Raw genomic sequence first — 15,518 nt, 5'->3', positions numbered from 1 at the left:
CAAGTGCCAGATACAACCGGTGATCGCTCTCTCACAGGGCGATGAGGGGAGGATCATCGGTTAGGATTATGCTATGTGATGATACTTGGAGGACTTCAGTCTACTCTCTTCTACATGCTGCAAGATGGAGGTGGCCAGAAGCGTAGTCTTCGACAGGATTAGCTATCCCCCTCTTATTCTGGCTTTCTGCAGTTCAATCCACCGATATGGCCCTTTACACATTTACCCATGCATATGTAGTGTAGCTCCTTGCTTGCGAGTACTTTGGATGAGTACTCACGGTTGCTTTCTCCCTCTTTTCCCCATATCCCTTCTACCTGGTTGTCGCAACCAGATGTTGGAGCCCAGGATCCAGACGCCACCGTCGATGACGACTCCTACTACACCGGAGGTGCCTACTACTACGTGCTGCCCGCTGACAACGACCAGGAGTAGTTAGGAGGATCCCAGGCAGGAGGCCTGCGCCTCTTTCGATCTGTATCCCAGTTTGTGCTAGCCTTCTTAAGGCAAACTTGTTTAAGTTATGTCTGTACTCAGATATTGTTGCTTCCGCTGACTCGTCTATGATCGAGCTCTTGTATTCGAGCCCTCAGGCCCCTGGCTTGTAATATGATGCTTGTATGACTTATTTTTATTTGTAGAGTTGTGTTGTGATATCTTCCCGTGGGTCCCTGATCTTGATCGTACACGTTTGCGTGTATGATTAGTGTACGGTCAAATCGGGGGCGTCACAAAGGACTACACCCACATAATGAATATTCTAGATGATGCTCTCCAAGGCTTCAACATTAGAGGTGGCCACATGCAGATTAGGAAACAAAGGAACAAGAAGATGGGTTTCGCGCGTAAAACTAACTTCTGCTGCATCCATGTCCCAAAACCAAGCAAGAAAGATGGATTCTACATCCTCCATATCATGATTGAGTTCAACACAGATCACCAAAAGCTTTGTATGACAACCAGAAACGATGATCATATCCGCAAGTGGGTAGAATCTCATGGATAAGCGGCTATAAACTTAGAGATGACTTTTTCCGCATCCAAAGGGACATTGCAACGATCATCATGAAAGAAGTCGTCGATGAGAAGGGGATGTTCCACCACAGCCCTATATCGCGAGTTAATGTCCGAACTCGCATAGGCATGCAACGCCAGGACCTCACACCGTTCAAGAAGCTAGGGTCCATCCTCGATGATATGGAAGGATGGAACTTCTAGTGATTTATGATGCTAACGATGATGATATGTGTCAGTTGAACTTGTATACTTTCTGTAGCGATGAAACTTTGTGATATCCACGGTCCCTGCCGAACTTGCATAACGCTACTTTGTTAGTTTGGGTACGATGACCTACGTACCTCTAGTTAATTAGTTTGCGTACTGTATGTTGCATCTAGTTGCTAACCCTTTCTTTTTCTTGTTGCTCTAGTATATTTTGTTGCATATGATTGTGCATCCTCTTGATGAAGTTGCATCTCTAACAGGTACCTAGTTTCTTGATGGCGAGATGGCAGTGCTATGTCGTGTACAAAGGGAAGGTTCCGGGGGTGTACAACGAGTGGCCTGAGTGTCAGGCGCAAGTGAATGGGGTCTCGGGCGCCAGCCATAAAGGCTTCAAAACCAGAAAAGAAGCCAAAGCTAGTTACTTGAGGTTCACGCTAGCACGAGACAGGACTCGTAACGGCCGCCTCATGTACTGCATAGTTCCGCTCTCACTCATAGTGATAGCTCTTCTCGCGTATACCATTGTTTAGATGGATGACGTTGTAGTTATAAATATTCGAGACTTGCATGTATCTCTATTTTTGAGATGATTATGATGAGACTATTTTATGTATATGCTATGATTACACTTCTGGTCTCGCAGCCATTTGTATGTGTATCATGATGAGATTTGTAGCTGCTAAAGATTCTTGTATAAAGCCTATTCAAATACAAAACAAATATGCAGATTTTTTTTTCAAAAACTACTAAATTTAGCAGTAGCGAGTGGAGAAAACTTAGCAGCAGCGTGACAACAGCAGTAGCGCGTCTAGCTAAAGCGCGCTAGAGCTATTTGCAGTAGCGAGCTTCCACGCAGCACGCTGCTGCTACACTTGTATAGCAGTAGCGCGGGCGTGCACACGCTGCTGCTACGGGTTAGCTGTAGCGCCTTATTACTAGGGCTGGTCCCCGCGCTACTGATATACCTAGAACCTGCGCTGCTGCTAGGCTTTTCCCTAATAGTGAAACTAAACCGATAATTTGAAGAGACATGCAAAGATATCAAATCATGCATATAAGAATTCAGAGAAGAATCAAAAATTGTTCATAGATAATCATTATCATAAACCCAGAATTCATCGGATCTCGGCAAACACGCCGCAAAAAGAATTACATCAAATAGATCTCCAAGAACATCGAGGAGAACTTTGTATTGAGAACCAAATAGAGAGAAGAAGCCATCTAGCTAATAACTATGGACCCGAAGGTCTGTGGTAAACTACTCACACATCATCGGAGAGGCTATGGTGTTGATGTAAAAGCCCTCTGTGATCGAATCCCCCTCCGGCAGATCGCCGGAAAAGGTCCCCAGATGGGATCTCACAGGTACAGAAGGTTGCAGCGGTGGAAAAGTGGTTTCGTGGCTCCCCTCGATGTTTTCAGGGTATAAGAGTATATATAGGTGAAACAAGTAGGTCAGTGGAGCTCCGTGGGCCCCACGAGGGTAGGGGCGCACCTACCCCCTGGGCGCGACTCCCTACCTTGTGACCGCCTCGTTGCTTCCTTGACGTCCACTCCAAGTCTCATGGATTGTGTTTGTTCCAAAAAAGATCCTCGCGAAGGTTTCGTTTCGTTTGGATTCCGTTTGATATTCCTTTTCCGCGAAACACTGAAATAGGCAAAAAAAAACAGCAACTGACACTGGGCCTCCAGTTAATAGGTTAGTCCCAAAAATAATATAAAAGTGCATATTAAAGCTCATTAAACATCCAAAACAGATAGTATAATAGCATGGAACAATAAAAAATTATAGATACGTTGGAGATGTATCACAAACCCTCAGTCCCGAGGGTGGACATCTCCCTCCTCATCATGGTGGCCGCTGGGATGATGAAGATGGCCTCCGGTGATGATTTCCCCCTCTAACAGAGTGCCAGAAGAGGGTACAAATTGGGTTTTCGTGGCAACAAAGGCTTGTGGCACCGGAACTTCTGATCTAGGGTTATTTTTGGAGGTTTATATAATTATAGGATTTTTTGCCGTCGGTCTCATGTTCAGATGGGCCACGAGGTGCCCACTACCCACCAGGGCACGCCAGAGGGGGGTAGCGCGCCTGGTGCCTAGTGGGCAGCAGGGGGCCCCTACAGTGGTTCCTTGCTCCAATATTCTTCATTATTCCATAAAAAATCTCTAGAACTTTCGTCCAGTTCCAAGAACTTTTATTTCTGCACAAAAAATGACACCACGGTAGTTCTGCAGGAAACAACGTTAGTCCAGGTTAGTTCCACTCAAATCATACCAAAACCATATAAAATTGTTGTAAATATGACATGAATACTTCATAAATTATAGATACGTTGGAGACGTATCAGGACGTGACAAGACTCGTAGGCGCGGCCTGGGGGTAGGGAGGCCTACCGAGCTTGTCGCTGATCATGGGCCCCCTTGATGTGAAACCAATGCCAAAAATTCCTATAAATCCAAAAAACCCAAAACTTGACCTAGAACTTCCACTCCACCACTGCAAGCCTCTGTACCGAAGCGATCTCATCTATAGCCCTATTCTGGCACCCTGTCGGAGGGGAAAATCGCCATCGGAGGCCACCTTATTCATCCTCGCGGCCACCTGATGAGGAGGGAGTAGTTCACCCTCAAGGACGAGGGTATGTACCAGTAGCTATGTGTTTGATCTCACTCTCTCTCTCTCATGCTCTTAATTTCGAACGATCGGTGTACCGCGAGCTTTGTTAATATAGATGGATCATATGGTGTTTCTCCCTCTCTAGATTGTTGTGATGAATTGAGTTTTTACCTTTAAGGTTTCACTATTATCGGATTGAATACTTTTTGGATATGAGAACACTTGATGTATGTCTTCATGTGGATGCCCGTGGTGACAATCGGGTGTTCGATTGATTCACTTGATATATGTTTGGGTATTCAACTTCCGGATTATCGTGACATTGAGGTAATCTATGCATAGGGGTTGAAGCACGTTCTTGTCCTTCTTTCTCCGATAGAAACCTTGTGGCACTCTTTGAAGTTCTTTGTGTTGGATTGAATATTATGAATCTGAAGTTGTTTGATGCATATCGAATAATCAACTCACAGATACTTGTGGTGACATTGGAGTATCTAGGTGACATTAGAGTTGGTTGATGCATATTATATGGTGTTATTTTAGTACGAACTCTGGGGCTCCTTGTGACACTTAGAGTGATGGCTTAATAGATTGATCGGGAAAGATAACTTTGAGGTGGTTTCGAACCCTACAACAATTTCCTCTTATGTTCTCCGCTATACAAGAACTTTGGAGTGACCCTTTTTCGCGCGAGTGTCGGTGGGAAACGACACCTATCGGGTCACTGGGATCCCTTCTATGGTTGGTGGGCGTGGGGTTGTGCAAAGAGTGGGTCTGGAGGTCAGCACGCAAATCGTTTACCCAGATTCGGGCCGCGGAAACGCATAAAACCCTAGTCCTGCTTTGATGTATATTTGAGTGTTATTGTGTTCTTGAACTAGCCGTAGTGTTTGTCTAGTCCAAAAAATCTGAATCCCTCTCTAGTACGCCTCGGGCCTCCTTTTATAGACAAAAGGGGTCGCCACAATGGCACACAGGAGGTGGAAAGGTGTATAGGGGCCGAGTCTATCCCCTGGCATCGTCGGAAAAACGCATTTAATGCACTACCGATGTGCCCCTCTTGCTTTATTGGGGACAGCAAAGAAGCTCATCCCAGTCGTCGTCGCCTCGCCTGGCTCCGACGCGCGTCCAAGCTGACGAGGTGTTGTAGCGCCACGTTGGCTGGCTGCTGGACTGGCGCAGTGGTGGAGCTTTCGTGATGCCTGCTTAGCTGGTTGAGCTAGCAGCTGCGTGGGAGTGGCGGTGGAGTCTTGGTAGGCGTGGGCCTGGCTGCGGCCCCGCAGGTGTCTTCGGCAAGGGCCTTGCCGGGGCGGCAAGGGTCTTGCCGTGGCACCGCGGTCGTCCTTGGCAAGGATCTTGCCGGGGGTCTCGTGGACTTCCTTGGCAAGGATCTCGCCAAGGATCGTCGTCTTGTGGTTCTCATCTGATCTTGTGTATTTATGATTTCTACAAAGATCTGCATGCCACCACGAAGGTGCCTCCCAAGCCTTGGTTCCAATGTGGTTGATGGTGTTGGAACCCCTTGGGCTCAAGGGTGGCGCACTCTGCTGGCGTCAGGCAAGTTGCCCCGGCAAGGATCTTGCCGAGGCTGCAGAAGCCACCCCGGCAAGGGTCTTTCCGGGGAGTCCACCTCGCACTCTTGCTCTCTTTGCACCTCTGGTCTTGGTGTTGCTTTGGTCATCTTATGTTCCGGCTTCCCTCCTCTTCCCTGCTTAGTGTGGCCATGGGCGCGGCTCTGACTGCCCGTGCATAAGTAAAGGGGTACAAAAGGAGAGCCCCTACTTTTGTACACCGACAGCAGCCCCCGGGCCTGGGCCACACATAAGCGCGACGCGTTGTTGTGCTAGGCCCAGAACGGTGCGCGGGAAGGTGGGGCGGATTTTTACTGCAGTAACTTCTCCGTCTGCTGCGCTTCCCCATGACCCACGTTGAACGCGTGACATGGGGGGTCATGCGTGACGTGGGGGTCATGCGTGGGGCGGTTTCCGCACGCATGCGTCACATCGTGGTAAATAGGCGGCTCGCGCCTTCCCCATAAAAAGGGGAAAACATAGAGGCGCGGCTCATTTACTGAGTAGGCTCGGGTCGTGGTCTTCAAGGCGCCCGCACCCCACGACCACGGGGCGGAGAACGGCCTTCTCATCCGTCCCCTCGATTTATGCTCGCCCGCCACGTGTCCCCCGAGCCCTGAAGATGGTAGGCGGTGGGTGCGGTCCTTGAATGACGAGGCGGGGAAACGGGCCGCTGCTGATTGGGGCAGCGGGCCGGCCTTGATTCTCTGCGCTCCCGATGGTCGGATTGGCTGAGTGGGGAGGCTGACTCGCGACCCCGCCCCTTTATAAGAAGGGGGAGGGGATGGCACCCCACAACCTTTCATCATCCCTCTCCCTCCACCTCGGCTCCGCTCTTTCATCTGCCATGGCGAGAGGGGGCGGCGAGGGACTTTGCTCAACAACGTGTCCCTCCTTCCCAAGAGCCCCTGGCGGTGGAGCCGGCCATGAGAGGAAGGGGGAGGGGGCGAGGGCGAGGCCGGCTGTAGCGACCAGACCTCAAACAGTCTGATCTCTATGCTCCGGTGTCATCCCTGGATCAGTAATGCTGACACCACACAGTACTCGGAGGATTTATAGCAAAGTAGCAATCACACACTTATTACATCGAGTGTCTCAAAAGAGAACTTAATACAATAAATATGGCTTAAGGCCATCTAACAACGATAATAGCGGAAAGCTTAGAAGATAAGTGAGTCCATAAACTCCAACGGCATCACTGAGTACAGAACAACGACCTAAAAACTCCTTACTCGTCGTCTGAAAAGTATGCAACATTAACGTTGCAACCCGAAACGGGTCAGCACATGGAATATGCTGGCAATGTAACACATAGAGAGTAATGGAATGAAACAGCTATACTATATGCATATTTGCCTGGTGGAAAAGCTCTATGGTTACAGTTTTGCGTAAAGCCAATTTTTCCCTACTTCAAAGGAATAAATTTTATTTAACTATCATGGTGGTTGTTAAACATTGAGAATGGTTCACAGCATTCTCAATCCCAATTAAACATCATCATTAAACATAACCCAATAAAATTAATTTAGATTAACATGTTGAGATTCACATGATAATCCAGGTACTAGATACTCAAGATGTCCATAACCGGGGACACGGCTAACATGATTAGTTTATTACACTCTGCAGAGGTTTGCGCACTTTTCCCCACAAGACTCGATCGCCTCCGTTTGGTTTCTCGCACTACATAGTGTTTGAGAAGACGGATGACCGAGACATAGTCTTTCAGAAGCGCTAGCACCTTACGATCGGGTAGATCGTACCACCTACATCCCCTACATCTGCTAGTCTACCACTATAAGAGTTCGCACAACTTAGTCAACTATGCTAGAGCCCATAATAGCTTGTGGCTGCACACAGAAGTTTCTAGTATGAATAGTCTCATGATCCCTTTGAGCCTGGGTGGCGCTCCAAAAGAAAACAGGCAAGTCCTAGAATACCCAGGTGCCTCAATCCACCCAGATGTGTATTTAAGTTGCCACCTTAGATAAACCATTAATTAACAGAACTCACATCTGTCATGGATATCACTCACCCAATCCACGTCTACTAGCATAGCATGGCATAATAAGCAAACGTAGAAGTAACTCTCAAAGGTTTGATAATAAACAGGTAATAGGTACTACCTCATCTAATTCCCATCCCACAATTTAATTAGATCCTAACCATGCAATGTGTGAGGATTTATCTAATGCAATAAAACTGGGTAGTAGGGAAGGTATGATCAAAGTGTTACTTGCCTTGCTGATGATCCCCGAAACCTAGAGATTCGAAGTAACAAGCGGCGCACTCCAGGTATTCTATCGCAGACAAACAAACAAGCATAAAATAAGTACACATCTAATGCACGGGTAAAACTCAAATAAGATATCTAACCAGAAGGTTCAACTTAAGAACTCCGGTTTGCAAAAAGAATCAAATCGAACGAAGCAACGAAAGTCAAACGACAAAAGAAAACAACTTCATTCTACTAATCTGGATCTAGGGAAAATTTTACAATAGCAAAAACTTGTTTAAGTTGGTAAACGGATAGAGGGTTTCGAGACGAAACTCTAGGCGCTTGAATCGCCTGATTCCGATAAACGGGCGAAAAGTTAAACTAAAACGAAAATCGGATCAGGAATCGTGATCACAAAAATTGCGGATTTAATCCAAGAAAAAGAAAAACAACGAACGCTCGCTAGAACGAACGAACGGGCGAACGCTCACTATTTAAATACACCGGAAAACCCGATCTATTTTAAAAAAACCGAAACTAAAAAAAATGACGGAAAAACCGAACGGTTTTTTGAAAAAAAAAGCGTGGACAATGAGGCAGCGGCGGACCTCGGGCGGCGGGGCGGGGCGGGGCGGCACGGCGGCGGCGGCTTAGGGTTTCGGGGGCTGGGGCGCTGGCTCGGCTGGGCCTCTCCCCCGGCTTATAAATCCTTCCCGGGCCGGTGTCCAGGTCGGTGCGCGTTTTTTTAATATTACGCGCAGAAGAAAAATAAAAAGAAATACTAAACGGACTCCCAAAATTCCAAACTAAATTTTCATGGGCTTCTAAAATCAAGCCGCACAAGGTGAACATTTATTTGGGACCTAAATGCAATTTTGAAAAACGCACATTTTTCCTAAATTCAAATAAAACACCGAAAAACTCTGAAAAAATTCTTATTTGATTTTATTATTTGATCCTCAGTATTTATTTATTTTGGGAAAGTCATTTTATTCCCTCTCTCATATTTTTGTAATAGAAATAATTGATGATAAAATAAATAAAATCAAATGATCCTATTCTCAAAATTTGAGAAAACTCAAATATGAAAATAACGAAATCCCCAACTCTCTCCGTGGGTCCTTGAGTTGCGTAGAATTTCTAGGATCAACCAAAATGCAAAATAAAATATGATATGAAGTGATGATCTAATGTATAAAATTCCAAATTGGAAATTTGGGATGTTACAAACCTACCCCCCTTAAGATGAATCTCGCCCTCGAGATTCGGGTTGGCTAGAAAATAGGTGAGGGTGGTCCTTGAGCAAATCTTCCTCTCGTTCCCAGGTGGCTTCATCCTCCGTGTGGTGGCTCCACTGAACCTTGCAAAACTTGATAACCTTGCTGCGAGTAACTCGGCTGGCAAACTCGAGAATCTTAACTGGTTTCTCCTTGTAGGTCAAATCATTATCCAACTGAATAGTTTCCAATGGCACTTTGTCTCCAAAAGGTATGTCAGCCATCTCCGCGTGACACTTCTTCAACTGAGAAACATGGAACACATCATGAACTCCTGACAATCCTTCAGGCAATTCCAACTTGTAGGCCACTTCTCCCATACGCTCGAAAACTCGATACGGTCCTACAAATCGTGGCGCTAATTTTCCCTTAACTCCAAAACGCTTTGTTCCCCAAAGTGGAGATACTCGAAGATAAGCTCTATCTCCGACTTCGTAAACTGTCTCCTTCCGTTTAGAATCTGCATAACTCTTCTGTCTAGACTGGGCTATCTTGAGCCTATCGCGAATCAATTTTACCTTCTGTTCAGACTCTTTAATCAAGTCAGGTCCAAACAATTGGCGGTCTCCAACTTCGTCCCATGACAACGGTGTCCTGCACCTCCTTCCGTACAAGGATTCAAAAGGGGCCATCTTTAAACTGGTTTGGTAACTGTTGTTATAAGAGAACTCTGCATATGGCAAATTATCGTCCCAACTAGATCCGTAATCTAGCGCACAAGCTCTCAGCATATCCTCCAAAATCTGATTAACTCTCTCGGTCTGTCCATCTGTCTGTGGTTGAAAAGTTGTACTGAATTCTAGCCTGGTACCCAAAGTTTCATGCAACTGCTTCCAGAACTTTGAGGTAAATTGGGTTCCTTTATCTGATACGATACTCCTCGGAACTCCATGCAAACATACGATCCTGGTCATGTTTATCTTTGCCAACTTAGCACTGGTGTAAGTGGTCTTTACTGGGATGAAATGAGCTACTTTCGTCAATCGATCAACTACAACCCAAATCGAGTCATAGCCTGAACGAGTCCTGGGCAATCCCGTGATAAAATCCATGCCTAATTTATCCCACTTCCATTCGGGTATCAGCAATGGTTGTAACAATCCTGCTGGCTTCTGATGCTCTGCCTTTACTCTCTGACATACATCACAAATTGCTACATACTCCGCAATATCCTTCTTCATTCCGGTCCACCAGAAAATCTCTTTCAAATCCAAATACATCTTGGTATTTCCTGGGTGAATCGAATATGGTGAATCGTGTGCCTCTTGCAATATCAACTTCCTGATCTCCGGGTCATTGGGCACATAAACGCGGTCTTCAAACCATAGGGTATCATGTTCATCCTCACGAAATCCCTTAGCTTTTCCTTTGCTAAGTTTCTCCTTTATAGTGGCAATCTCCTTGTCAGTCCTTTGAGCTTCTCTGATTCTATCCATCAATGTTGACTGAATCTCCAATGCTGCTACATAGCCTCTCGGAACTATTTCCAAACATAGTTCACGAAGATTTTCTGCTAACTCCTTGGGTATTTCTCCCGTCATTAATGTATTGGCATGGCTCTTACGGCTTAATGCGTCAGCTACTACATTAGCCTTTCCGGGATGGTAATGCAATCTCATATCATAATCCTTGATGAGCTCCAACCATCTCCTTTGTCTGAGATTCAACTCCTTCTGTGTGAAAATGTATTTCAAACTCTTATGATCCGTGTACACCTCACAATGATTTCCAATTAGAAAATGTCTCCATGTTTTCAAAGCATGCACTACGGCTGCTAACTCCAAATCATGCGTGGCATAATTCAACTCATGAGGTTTCAGCTGTCTTGAGGCATATGAAACAACTCTCCCTTCCTGCATAAGCACTACTCCAAGTCCTCGACGTGAAGCGTCGCAATACACCTCATAATCTTTGGTTTGGTCTGGCAAAATCAACACTGGTGAGGTAACCAAATTTTTCTTCAATTCCTGGAAACTAGCCTCAAATTCCTTCGTCCATATGAACTTGGTATCCTTCTTCAACAACTCAGTCATAGGCTTCGCAATCTTTGAGAAATTCTCAATAAATCTCCGGTAGTATCCTGCGAGTCCAAGAAAACTCCGGATCTCTCCAACTGTTGTTGGGGCTTCCCACTTGGTCACGGTATCAACTTTAGTGGGATCAACTGCTATACCTTCTCTAGATATAACGTGTCCGAGGAATCCTACTTCCTTCAACCAAAACTCACATTTGCTGAACTTGGCATATAATTGATGTTCTCTGAGCTTTCCAAGTACCAAACGCAAATGCTCCTTATGCTCCTCTTCATTCTTCGAATAAACCAAGATATCATCAATGAACACCACGACGAACTTATCCAAAAACTCCATAAATACTTTGTTCATCATGTTCATAAAATAGGCAGGTGCGTTAGTCAGACCAAATGACATAACGGTATACTCGTACAGCCCATACCTGGTGGTAAAAGCTGTCTTAGGTATATCCTGTTCTCGAATCTTCAACTGGTGGTATCCTGATCGCAGATCGATCTTGGAAAATACCTTAGCTCCTTGCAATCGATCAAACAGATCATTGATCATTGGTAGTGGGTACTTGTTCTTGATTGTTACTTCATTCAATCCTCGATAATCAACAACCATCCTTAATGATCCATCCTTCCTCTCCACTAGAAGTACTGGCGATCCCCAAGGTGAAGAACTTGGGCGAATATATCCCTTATCTAGTAACTCCTTAATCTGCTTCTTAATTTCCACCAAATCCTTTGCTGGCATCCTATATGGTATCTTTGATATTGGCCCTGTGCCTGGCAATAGCTCAATCAAAAACTCAATATCTCTATCCGGTGGCATGCCTGGCAACTCCTCTGGAAATACTTCAGGGAAATCCCTTACCACTGGTACTTCCTCCTGCACAACTCCTGTTAGGCAATTTACTTGAGTCCTCTTGGGCACATGTCGGGATACATACTTGATCCTTCTCCCTTCTGGGGTGGTAAGCAAAATTGACTTACTAGCACATTCAATATTCCCTTCATACTTTGATAACCAATCCATGCCTAATATCACATCCAATCCTTGGGATTCCAATACTATTAGGTCCGAGGGAAAAACATAGTTACCAATCCTTAATGGTAACCGATCACACCATAGACTAGCCACATACTCTGCTCCAGGCGAGGTTACTAACATGGGTGACCTAAGGGCTTGGGTTGATAGGTTATACTTATCCACAAATCCCCTTGAGATGTATGAATGCGATGCACCAGTATCAAAAAGAACTAGTGCAGTAAATGACTTAACCAAAAACTTACCTATTACTGCATCAGGCTGAGCTTCAACCTCCTCCACATTAACATGGTTCACCTGTCCCCTGGTGAAAGGGTTCGGCTTCTTCCCAGAACTTCCATTGCCATTTTGGCCTTCAGGACATTCATTGGCATAGTGTCCGGTCTTCTGACACTTAAAGCAAGTGACTTGGCTCAGGTCCTTCTTGGCTGGGGTTGAGGGGTTGGTGCGATTTTGGCCGTTGCTTCCTCCATTCCCATTACCATTCTTGGTGCCATTGTGATTGTGCGAGCTACCTCCTCCATGGGTATGTTGAAAATGTCCTCCCGGTCTAGGGGTAAAACGTGGCTTTTGCTGAGCTCCTGAATTGTACTTTCCTTGTCCATACTTCCTCTTGCGATTCTCAATTTGCTGCTGCTTCCCTTCAATCATAAGAGCACGATCTACCAACTCCTGGTAGTTGTTGAAGGTTGCTACCATCAACTGCATGCTCAACTCATCATTCATTCCTTCCAGAAACTTCTCCTGCTTAGCTGCCTCCGTAGCGACGTCATCTGGTGCATAACGTGCTAACTTACTAAAGTCCTCCACATACTGGCCAACTGTCCGTCCTCCTTGGCGCAAGTTGCGAAACTCACGCTTCTTCATGGCCATAGCTCCTGCTGAAACATGGGCAATATGAAAAGCCTGCTGAAACTGGTCCCATGTGACAGTGTCGACTGGGAAAGTGGCTGTGAAATTTTTCCCACCATGATGCTGCGGGTCCTTCTAGCTGATGTGCGGCAAACTTCACCTTCTCCGCATCTGTGCATCCTGTTGTGGTCAATTCCCTAGCTGTCTTGCGGAGCCAATCATCTGCTGCTATCGGCTCGGTGCTACTGGAAAACACCGGCGGGTTCAGCCTAAGAAAACGGGCTAAGTGGTCAACAGGTGATGGTGGTGGTGGGTTGTTGTTGTTGTTCCCCTAATTCTGATTCTGGACTAGCAACTGCATCAATGTGTTCTGCTGCTGGGTCAACTGGGTGAGCTCCGGTGGAAAGGCAAATCCGGGGTCACGTCTCGGAGGCATCTAAGGGTTTAGAAAAGATGAGATGTAAGAATAGAGGGGGTCTAAAGAGAAAACACTACCCATATGCACATGAGGCAAAAGCAAACAATTCACTTCATTCAATCAAACAAGGGCATATAATCGATCACTATCGCAAAAGTGCTTGGACTACTATATTTACATGGTGGACTACTACTACTGATGAGGTGGTCTACTAGAAATATTCTTCGGTTGCAGACTCCATGATATCTGCTCCAGCTTCATCAACATAGTCATCATCGCTACTATCTGGATCCGAGTCGGTGCCGTCGATGATGATGTAGTCTTCCGGGCTAATCTCCTTGGGTTCTTCGTCTTCCTCTACTGGCGTAGGGCCTCCCATAAATATTCCAATCTTCTTGATCAGGTCGTCATTCTTCTCCACCAATACTTCAATTTCCTCTTCATAATCTTCACGTGTAGCCTTGAGTTCTTCCTCCAGTTCCTTGATTCTAGTCTTAGCCTTCTTCAGATCTATCATGTCGGCGCACATCTGGTTCTCCTGTCGTCGAATGTGTTGGTTTAGCTCCTGGATAAAAGCTGCAATTGATCTATCCTTTCTGGTGCTGATCATCTCCCAGTGTTCATCTCGGCGCCCACAAATCTGGTAGATAGTATCCTTGAGATCCTTGCGGTAGACTTCTCCAATGCGTCCCATGGCGATGTAAGCTGCCATGCTCTTTCCTAGACTCCAAGTTGGTGCATCAAAAGAAAACTCTATGGGATCAGTGACTGGCATGAACTTCCTTCCTGGAACTTGAACTTGAATCATACAGCGCTCTTCTTCAGGTAAAGTGGCGTTGTAGGTTCCGGTGAAGCTTGGTACTCCTATATTCAGGTATCTAGTGACTTCCTTCAAGTGACGTCCAAAGGGTGTATCTTCATCCGGTTGCGTGAACTTGTTCCTTGCATCCACCATCCTAAAGAGTAGAAAAGATGAGAAGTCAGAAGAGAAGAGAGTGAATAGTGATCTAGGTCTTTTAGCTTAGTGGTCGTGTCCTACAGTCAGCGTGTGCTCTGATACCATCTCTGTAGTGACCAGACCTCAAACAGTCTGATCACTGTGCTCCGGTGTCATCCCTGGATCAGTAATGCTGACACCACACAGTACTCGGAGGATTTATAGCAGAGTAGCAATCACACACTTATTACATCGAGTGTCTCAAAAGAGAACTTAATACAATAAACATGGCTTAAGGCCATCTAACAACGATAACAGCGGAAAGCTTGGAAGATAAGTGAGTCCATCAACTCCAACGGCATCACTAAGTATAGAACCACGACCTAAAAACTCCTTACTCATTGTCTGAAAAGTCTGGAACATTAACATTGCAGCCTGAAACGGGTCAGCACATGGAATATGCTGGCAATGTAACACATAGAGAGTAATGGAATGAAACAGCTATACTATATGCATATTTGGCCGGTGGAAAAGCTCTATGGTTACAGTTTTGCGTAAAGCCAATTTTTCCCTACTTCAAAGGAATAAATTTTATTTAACTATCATGGTAGTTGCTAAACATTGAGAATGGTTGACAGCATTCTCAATCCCAATTAAACATCATCATTAAACATAACCCAGTAAAATTAATTTAGAGTAACATGTTGAGGTTCACATGATAATCCAGGTAGTAGATACTCAAGATGTCCATAACCGGGGACACGGCTAACCATGATTAGTTTATTACACTCTGCAGAGGTTTGCGCACTTTTCCCCACAAGACTCGATCGCCTCCGTTTGGTTTCTCGCACTACATAGTGTTTGAGAAGACGGATGACCGAGACATAGTCTTTCAGAAGCGCTAGCACCTTACGATCGGGTAGACCGTACCACCTACATCCCCTACATCTGCTAGTCTACCACTGTAAGAGTTCGCACAACTTAGTCAACTATGCTAGAGCCCATAATAGCTTGTGGCTGCACACGGAAGTTTCTAGTATGAATAGTCTCATGATCCCTTTGAGCCTGGGTGGTGGTCCAAAAGAAAACAAGCAAGTCCTGGAATACCCAGGTGCCTCAATCCACCCAGATGTGTGTTTAAGTTGCCACCTTAGATAAACCATTAATTAACAAAACTCACATCTATCATGGATATCACTCACCCAATCCACGTCTACTAGCATAGCATGGCATAATAAGCAAATATAGAAGTAACTCCCAAAGGTTTGATAATAAACAGGTAATAGGTACTACCTCATCTACTTCCCATCCCACAATTTAATTAGATCCTCACCAT

The sequence above is a fragment of the Triticum urartu genome, chromosome 4A (genome assembly GCF_056163025.1).
Source record: "Triticum urartu cultivar PI428250 chromosome 4A, HENAU_Tu73, whole genome shotgun sequence".
Lineage (NCBI taxonomy): Eukaryota > Viridiplantae > Streptophyta > Magnoliopsida > Poales > Poaceae > Triticum > Triticum urartu.
The sequence above is the reverse complement of the archived record's forward strand: the minus strand, read 5'-3'. Positions refer to the sequence as shown.